This window comes from Ceratotherium simum, chromosome 3, assembly GCF_057802395.1.
Source record: "Ceratotherium simum simum isolate JZ-2026a chromosome 3, ASM5780239v1, whole genome shotgun sequence".
NCBI lineage: Eukaryota > Metazoa > Chordata > Mammalia > Perissodactyla > Rhinocerotidae > Ceratotherium > Ceratotherium simum.
The window spans coordinates 89,058,042-89,067,703 of NC_141902.1; positions in this window are offsets into that span (position 1 = coordinate 89,058,042).

A 9,662-nucleotide genomic window follows, 5' to 3' on the forward strand; every position below is an offset into this window, starting at 1 on the left:
ACAATATTTTTAGGATGGATTTCAGAATTGCTATGGACCAGAGATGGCTTTGTGCCTCCTGTTTCCTCCCTTTTTGAACAGGATGTCTGTAATGAGTATCCTATGCCTGTGTCACCATTGTACATCAGGTATGTGTGTTGGAGGGGGACAGATAACTTGTCTATTTTATAGGATTTATAGGTGTAAGGATTCATAAGAACTATACTTAAGGAGCTATAATTAAGGTCTACACCTAGGAGCTACGTTCACACCTGGACCTCATTTAGATTATGAGATTCTGGACTTTGATGTCCAGACCTATGAGGGCCTTGGAACATGGTGAGTATATTTTTCATGTGAGAAGAATGTGAATCAATGGGAGATCAGAGAACAGACTGATAGCCAACCTCCAAGATGTCCCCCACTGGTTCCCATCTCCTAGAATTCAGTCCTTTGCATAATCTCTTCTTAAGTGTGGACTGGACCTAATGACTTGCTTCTAATGAATATAATAAGGAAGAAGTGTTGGTACAGGACTTGGGGACCATGTCATAAAAAGTAGTGTTGCTTCTACTCTCTCTGTCTCTCTCCTATCACTCACTCTGTAAGAAGCCATGTTTTGAGCATTCCTATGGAGAGGCCCAAGTAGGAAAGAACTGAAACCTCCTGCCAACAGCCAGAACTTGGAAGTAGATTCTTTAGCCCTAGTCCAAAGACTGTAGCCCTAGCTGATGGTTTCAGTGAAACCTCATGAGAGGCCTTGAGCCAGAACTACCTATCTCAGCCACTTACAGATTCCTAACCCTCAGAAACTGTGTAGATAATAAACGTTTGCTATTTTAAGCTAAATTTGGGGGTAATTTGTTATGCAACAATAAACAATACACATTCCAAAGGCACATACTCTATGATTCCTTTTAAATGAACTCTAGGGAAGACAAATCTTATCTAAGTTGTCTGGGGTCATGGGTAGGGGTGGGAATTGGCTGGACAGAGGCACATGAGAACTCTTGGGGATCATAGAAATGTATTTTTTGCTTGTGGGGATGGTTACACATTTGTCACACTCACTGAATTGTACACTTACAGATGGGTATATTTATTGAATGTATATTTTACCTAAGTAAAGTTGATTTTAAGAAAAGATGGTATCAGACTAAAGAGCTTCTGCAAGTCAAAGGAAACCAGCAACAAAAGAAAAAGACAACCCACCAACTGGGAGAAAAAATTTGCAAATCATATAGCTGACAAGAAGTTAATCTCCAAAATATATAAAGAACTCATACAACTGGACAACAAAAGCAACCAACCCAATCAAAAAACGGGCAGGGGATATGAACAGCTATTTTTCCAAAGAAGATATACAGATGGCCAAAAGGCATATGAAAAGATATTTCACATGACTAATCGTTAGGGAAATGCAAATCAAAACTACAATGAGATACCATCTTACTCCTGTTAGAATGGCTATAATTACCAAGATAAAAATGTAACAAATGTTGGAGAGGATGTGGAGAAAAGGGAACCCTCATACATTGCTGGTGGGAATGCAAACTGGTGCAGCAACTATGGAAAACAGTATGGAGATTTCTCAAAAAATTAAAAATAGAAATACCATATGATCTGGCTATCCCACTACTAGGTATTTATCCAAAGAACTTGAAATCAACAATTCAAAGAGACTTATGCACCCCTATGTTCATTGCAGCTTTATTCACAATAGCCAAGATGTGAAAGCAACCTAAGTGCCCATCAACTCATGATTGGATAAAGAAGATATGGTATATATATATATATATATATATATATATATATACACACACACACACAATGGAATACTACTCAGACATAAAAAAAGACAAAATCATCCCACTTGCAACAACATGGATGGACGTTGAGAGTATTATGTTAAGCGAAATAAGCCAAACAGAGAAAGACAAACACCACGTGATTTCACTCATATGTGGAAGATAAACAAACACGTGGACAAAGAGAACAGATTAGTGGTTGCCAGAGGGGAAAGGGGTTGGGGCATGGGCAAAAGGGGTAAAAGGGCACAAATATGTGGTGATAGATAAAAATTAGACTATTGGTGGTGAGCATGATGCCATCTATACAGAAACTGATAAATAATAATGTACGCCTAAAATTTCACAATGTTATAAACCATTATGACCTCAATAAAATAATTTTTTTAAAAAGAGAAGATGGTAGGTTATGAGGGGGTGTAATCAGTGACTGTAGGCTAAACAGTGTGGTGGCGAAGGCAAGAAAAGAGATGGGACAATGTCCTAAGAGTGTATCTGGGTCAGGGATCTTATTTATATTTTTTTAGGGTAAGAGAGATTTGAGTAAGTTTGAAGGCAGAGGATAAGGACTAAAGGTATAAAACAGAAAGTTTAAACTATGAAATAATATTCCAGAAGGGATCAAAATAATGGTGTTAAGTAGAAGGATTAGATAGTGAAATACTTCCTGGAAAAGATGGCTAAAAGAGAGTTTAGGCGCTCAGATAGTTCCAATGTTCTCAGCAAAGTAGATCTGTTTACATGCCGAAAGTTGGAGGCTTTGAGTAGGGATTTGGGTTTAGGTGGAGAAGAAGTCTAATATAGTTTTTGTGCAAATTGATGCTGGAAGTCAATTACATTTGGATTCTCTGCTGAGGTGTTTAGTACTATTTTGCAAGTAGCCGGGAGCCATTGAAGTCTTTTGAGTAGAGAACCGACAAGTTAGGGGTGTACTGTAGGAAAATCATTCTGTAGCAGAGAGAAATATGGACTAATTGGGAAATGTTAGAGGCAGAGAAAACAGGAGACTACTGCAATCATTCAGCCGAAAGTTGGTGAATGAACACGCGAGAAGCAGGAAAAGAAAACAGTCTTGATTTGTAAAAGAGATTGCGACGGAATGAAGAGGCAGAATGTTGGATGGAACTGAGGGAGAGGGAAAGCAGGAAATGGAGCAGATGAGAGAGAGAAGGAGATCTCACTACGGGAATTGAGTTTGCAGTTCAGCCGACTATCCAGGTAAAGAGGTGCTTGCAGTGGGTGGGAATGGAGGTTGAAATCTCACAGGAGTGATTGGATTAGGCTAGAGATGAGATTTAGGAAGCATCTATTTTCCTTTCTTGACTAAGGAATTGAGACTTTTTGAAATGGATGACAGTATGGGTCTATTAGTCAGCTTGGGATGTTATAACAAAATACCATAGACTGGGTAGCTTAAACAACAGACATTTATTTTTCACAGTTTTAGGAGCTGGGAAATCCAAATCAAGGTGCTGGGAATTCCAAGATTCGGTTTTTGGTGAGGGCCCTCATCCTGGCTTGCAGATGGCTGCTTTTCACTGTATCCTCACAGAAGGGAGAGAAGAAGCTCTGGTGTCTCTTCCTTTTCTTATAAGGGCACTAATCCCATCATAAGAGCTCCACCTTCACGACCTCATCTAAACTTAGTTACTTCCCAAAGGCCCCACCTCCGAATACCATCACGTTGGGGGTTAGGGCTTCAACATATGAGTTTTAGGGGGCACAAACATTCAGTCCATAACAGTGAATAAATAGTAAATGATGCTTCAGAATCGACTATACCTGCACTGTTCTTTCTGGAAAATGAACTGAATAAATTCAGGCACTGTTTCTTAAAGTGTGTCCTTAGTGCAATGTGAGATATTATTGTGTTTTCCAAGAGAAATTGGTTTTGTGATCAAATAAATTTGAGAAATATAGGATTAGATAAAGCTAAACAGTTTTTTAAATGCAGTACTTCTCAGAGCCTTAGTATTTAATGGTACTATGCACAGTGAATCCTCAAGAGGACAAGAATATAAAATATAAAGCATTTTTTATATTCCCTTAAACAGACAATGCTTTTTCTAAGGAATAGCTCCAGAAACTAATGTTTCAAGGAAAGCACTTTAAAAGAAACTAGTTTAATATGGGTCAAACGGACTCTTGTGATGTGATGCAATGAGAAGGATATAATATCATCTATGTAGTACCCTTGCAAAAGAAAATTAACCTGATTCTACCATTAGGGGAGCAATCAGACAAATCTAGAGTGTGCCACAAACTGCAAAACAATTGATCTAGACTCTTCAAATAAGTCAATGTCACGGAAAACCAAAAAAAAAAAGAAAAAAAGATGGGGAAATCTTTCTAAATTAAAGGAGTCTAAAGAGACGTTATTAATAAACACAATGCATGAGCCTTGATCAGATCCTCTAGGGGAAAAATAAGCATAGTTATAAATATTCTTATTGGGACAACTGGTGGAGTTTGAATATGAACTGTACATTGGATAAGAAAACGTAGGGAAAAAGGAACATTCTGACTCAACTATATTCTAATTGACCAGCTCTTTCTTGAAGTACTTTGGTATCTGGGAATCTATACATTTTAAGACCTAAAAACATGAAAATTACAAGTGATATGTTTGCTCCATTCAAAAAAAAAAGGGAAAAGCTGGTTTAAGCTGTGCTGAAACTGTAATTATTGCTAACAGTTATGTGCAAATAAGGACTTCTCTCCTTTAATATTGCAAACTCCACATAATTTTGGAAAAAAATATTGTATCAAAGATGAAAACAAAATTTTTTTTAAAAATCTGCCCAAGAAAACCTGAGTTTAGACCTCACATGAGTTGTTGGAGTCCATTTCCATTAAATAGTGTTTAGGGCTCAAAAACATGGTGTCTCTAACATCAGCTTCAGAAACCTACCATTATAAATAATTGGGGATAATTATGAGAGCAGCTGAATAAACTGGAAACGGCTGGGCATAAAGAGAAAAGCAACAGGATGAAATGTGCAGTCCTTGAGCCAGCCCATAAATCTCTCTGGAATCAGAATAACAGTGCCCATCTTTTTCAAACTGGAACCTACGTTTAAAGTAAACACCAAACCAAACCTAACGAAATCAAAATAACGTTACCCCAAAAACTGACTCTGGTTTTCCTTTGCAGTTATTCAGAGGGAAGCTCTGGACCCTTTTACATCTCCCAAATTAAATCCCCATGATTCCCGACTGAGAAATATGGCAATAACTTTTGTTGAGGCCAGGGTGGTCCCTTAATCCTGAAGCTTTTGTAACTCCCTTTCTTCCACCAACCCAGCAGCCCCTAACTCTTCTACCATTGGAAATATAATGACTTCAGAAACTCAATTTGATCCCATGAGCAGCCTTTAAGCAAACCTATTGCTGGAAGGGTCATTATGGAGAAAAGCAAGTGTTTTAGAAATTAAATAAACTGTTCTATCACTAAGCGGTACATCTGCCACATATTAGTTAAGGGCTGGGAAACCCTTGGGGGGTGAGACTAGGTGGCTGCCACATCTATTAGAGAGGTCAACACACGATAATATGTTCTTTTTGTAGGAAATTCTCTATTACTATTGTGGCAGTGTCCATGTCTCCCTGCATTTCTCCAATAGTACTTTTTCTGCATAATCAGATCTACTCCTAGACTATCATTTTCTTATTGTCTGTAAAAGGAGAAGTGGAGAAGGGAGTTAAAATGGGCAGAGCACCAGCATTGTGCCTGAAACGAGCTAAGGACTCCGCTCATGCTGTTGTATGTATTTGTCATCGTGTGGCTATTGAGCGAGAGTGATGGCTTTACAAAGAACGTGAGCATCCAGGATCCAAACCCAGCCCTGGCTGCTTCTAAAGCTCTAGTCTCTCTGTCTAATACAAGAAGAACTTAAATCAGAGAAGTTAGGTACCCTGACAGCAGGGATGTAAACCAGCATAACCTTTCTGGAGAACTATTTGCAATGAATGTACATCGAGATCCCTAAAAATACTGTCTGAGCTGTAATAATCATAATGATAAGTGCCATTTACTATGCATTTATCTGTAATCCAGCATATATCCCTAATCCAATTCTTCGACATTGTTTGTGCCTGCAGAATTTCTGAAATGTATTATAGGAAGATATTCTGAACAAGGGATTGGTTGCTTAAACAGCTCTTTACTGAGCACCTGCTCCGTAGATAAGCTGAGCACTCACAATTCTAAATGGGGAAGGGGAGGGGGTGAGAGAGCCCAGGTGAGGGAAGACCTAGGCAGTGTGCTATTCTAAATTGGATTTGGCGGGCCGGCCCCGTGGCTTAGCAGTTAAGTGCTGGAGCTCCGCTACTGGTGGCCCGGGTTCGGATCCCGGGCGCGCACCGACGCACCACTTCTCTGGCCATGTTGAGGCCGCGTCCCACATACACCAACTAGAAGGATGTGCAATGATGACATACAACTAACTACTGGGGCTTTGGGGAAGGAAAAAAAAGGAGGATTGGCAATAGATGTTAGCTCTGAGCCGGTCTTCCTCAGCAAAAAGAGGAGGATTAGCATGGATGTTAGCTCAGGGCTGATCTCCCTCACAAAACAAATAAATAAATAAATTGGATTTGGCAACTTTCCCTTAGTTTTCAACCCTTGGAAGATAATCTGTGCCAATCAGTAGCCATGTGATTTGGAGCAAGTTACTTAATCTCTCTGAGCTGGAGTTACCTTTAAAAGGGGGATAATAGCACCAGTCCGGGGCTGTGAAAAATAAATGAGATAATGCAAATGAAGGAGATATGGTTCGGGAACTACGGCCCCAGGCACATGTTGTGGTTTGGAACGAACTCCCAGATGAAGACTCTGTATCAGAATCAATCAACTTGACCTGTGCTGTCCAGTACAGCAGCCACCAGCCACACGGGGCTTTTGAGCATTTGAAATGTGGCTAGTCTGAATTGAGATGTGCTGTATAAGTGTAAAATACACACTGGATTATTTTGAAGACTTAGTATGATAAAAAGAATGTAAAATACCTTATTAATAAATTTTTATATGGATTACATGTTGAAATTATAATGTTTGGGATATATTTGGTTAAATAAAATATCATTAAAATTAATTTTACCTGTTTCTTTTTACTTTTTGAATGTGGCTACTAGAAAATTTTAAATCACATGTGTGGCTCACCATATATTTCTATTGGACAGCGCTGGGCTTGACATTGAGGAAGGCAGGTAATCTCTGCCACACAGGATGTGAAACTTTATCTCTGGACTGCAAAACCTCCTACCTGGAGCCGGGTTTCTCTTAGAGATTCCCCTGTCCCTCATCCTTATCCTCATCACCTACTTAAATTCAGCCTAAGCACACAGTACCAGCGCCATCTTTCTAGGATGGAAATCTGTCCTCATCATTGTTCCATTGCTTACAATCTGTTGAGGGTTTCTCTTGGCCTTTCAGAATAAAGACGGAACTCCTTAGCAGGGCAGCATCACCTGGCCTCCGCTGCCTTCCTTCAGCTTCACCGCCTACCCCTTCCCCCTCCAGTTTCTTGTGTGTGCTGTGTTTCTGATACCTCCATGTCTTTGAATTTGCTCTTCCTTTTTCTGGGAATGTCCTCGGCTACCCGCACACACACACACTGCACTACCCCTCCTGCACTACCCCACTGTTCTTTCCTTGGTTGATTGGCTTCCAAGACATAGCTCATCTGTCACATCCTCCTGGATGTCTCCCTTGAACTTTCACCCTTCAAGTAGAAGTTCCTCTCTCTCTGCCCCCTGCCACCCTGCATTTGCCTCTGTAAGGGCATTTACACATCCGATTTCTTGCTGGTTTGCTCGCCTGTTTCCCTCACTTGGCTGTGAGTTCCTTAAAGGCAAGAACCTTGCTCTTTATCTCTCCAATCCCAGGACCAAGCCTAAGACCTGGCACAAAGTAAACTCTCAATAGCTGTTTGCTAATTGAATTGAGAAGCCAGTCAGGGAATTGACCGGAAATAATCAGCTCGTGGGTGGTTGTATTTAAATAGAACTCAAGTGATGGAAACCCCGACTCTGACAGCCTTATTGGCTTACATGATGGAAAAGTCTACGGGTTGTTCTAGCTTCAGGTATTGCTAGATTCAGCAGTTTGATCAATGTCACTAAGACATTGTTTTTCATCATCTCTTTCTTTTCCATCGTGCTGGCTCCATTCGAAGAGATTCTTTCCTCATGGCGACAAGGGCTGGCAAGCTTATCCTTCCAGGTTCTAGTTGAGAAAGACAAAGTCAGCTATCCTGACAGTTCAAACTGAGGGTAGAATTTACTCCTATTGTCCCCGATTGGCCTGTTTGGGGTCATGTGCCCCACCTTGAATCAATCATTATTGCCTGTGGATGGGATGCATTGATTGGCTCAGGTGTGATCACATGCTGAAGCCATGGAATTGGGGTCCTGGTGGAGTCCGATTCATCCCAAACAGGGGGCTGAAAGTGGAAGTTCCCTCAAAAAAATGTCAGGGTACTATTTGTACCACAAAAACAGTAAAATGTCCTCTGCTGCAAAAGGAGAGCCCTGGGATAAGTCTGTTCAGTGCTTCTTCTTTTACAAAAGTGGACATTTTAGGGACCATGGGTCTCAAGAGAAATTCATATTCTTACAACTGTGTTGATTTTGTTTTTTCCTTGCTTTGGCATTTCCAGGGACTCTGTAAAATGGAGTTTGGCCTTGCTATATTTTTAGGTATTATAACCTGTGTAAATCAATTAGAGAGCTATAAGTCAACTGGAGAGATAATTCAGAGATAGTTCAGAGATACAAAATCTTACCACTACTTGGTAAGGCCCTGGTATATTTCCTGGCTTGTAAACTTACTCATGGAAAGTGAGAGAGTTACTAAACCCAAAGTCTCTTTCTGGTGAAATAGGGCACACTGGGTAGAGATATTTGGTGTTCCTTGGAAGAACAAATCTTCAGTATCAGGCACACTCAGCTTGAGGGTACCTCACAGCAGCTCCTTCTGTACAAATTACTTCATGCAAACTTTTATTGAGTTCCCACCCTTCCTACAGGTACTATAATAGGTGCAGGAGAGAGAGGGGTGAACAAAACAGACTTCAGCTTACATTATAGAGGGTGAGATACCCAATAATCACACACAAGATACTTTCAGACTGGGATAAATGCTACGAAAAAATTTCAGTAATATGAATGAGAGGGACTAGATGATAGTGGGTTATTTTAGATAGGCCAGCCAAAGACCTTTTCTCTGAGGAGGGACATTAGAGCTGTTATCTGAATGATGAGAAAGTGCCAGCCATGCAGATAACTACTTAGGATTTCCCAAAGAAGACGGAGGGCTCAGCTGTCTGGGGAATTTAGAGTGGACCCTTGCTCCTCAAAGTGGGGTCCCAGACTATCACCTGGGAGCTTGTTGGAAATGCAGAATCCCAGATCCCACCCCAGACCTACTGAATCAGAATCCACATTTAACAAAATCTCCTAGGTGATTTGTAGGCACAGTAAAGTTTGAAAAGTGCTGGACTCTGGACACTTTTTGCAGCCTACTGGAAAGGTGTAAATTCTGCTGAGGCAGGGAGCAGGCAATGGTGTTGTCAGCAGTCACTAGAAAGATGACATGGTAACTAATTTGCTGCTGCCTCTGTAACAGACCAGCTAGGCTCTAAGAGAAGACCATGGATTATCACACATTAGGCTTAAGTGATTTTTAGGTTAGCCCCCTTGCTTTTCAGGAGACTGAAGTTCTTTGAGGAGGAGTGACCTGAGCATAGTGGACTCCTTGGTGGCAGAGTCAGGACTAGGATGTAGGAGTTGCCTCTCTTTGTGCCACCTTTTAAATATTGATCAGGACAGATTAGAGTGATGTGGAGGAGAGTGAGCAGCATGATGAGGTGATTG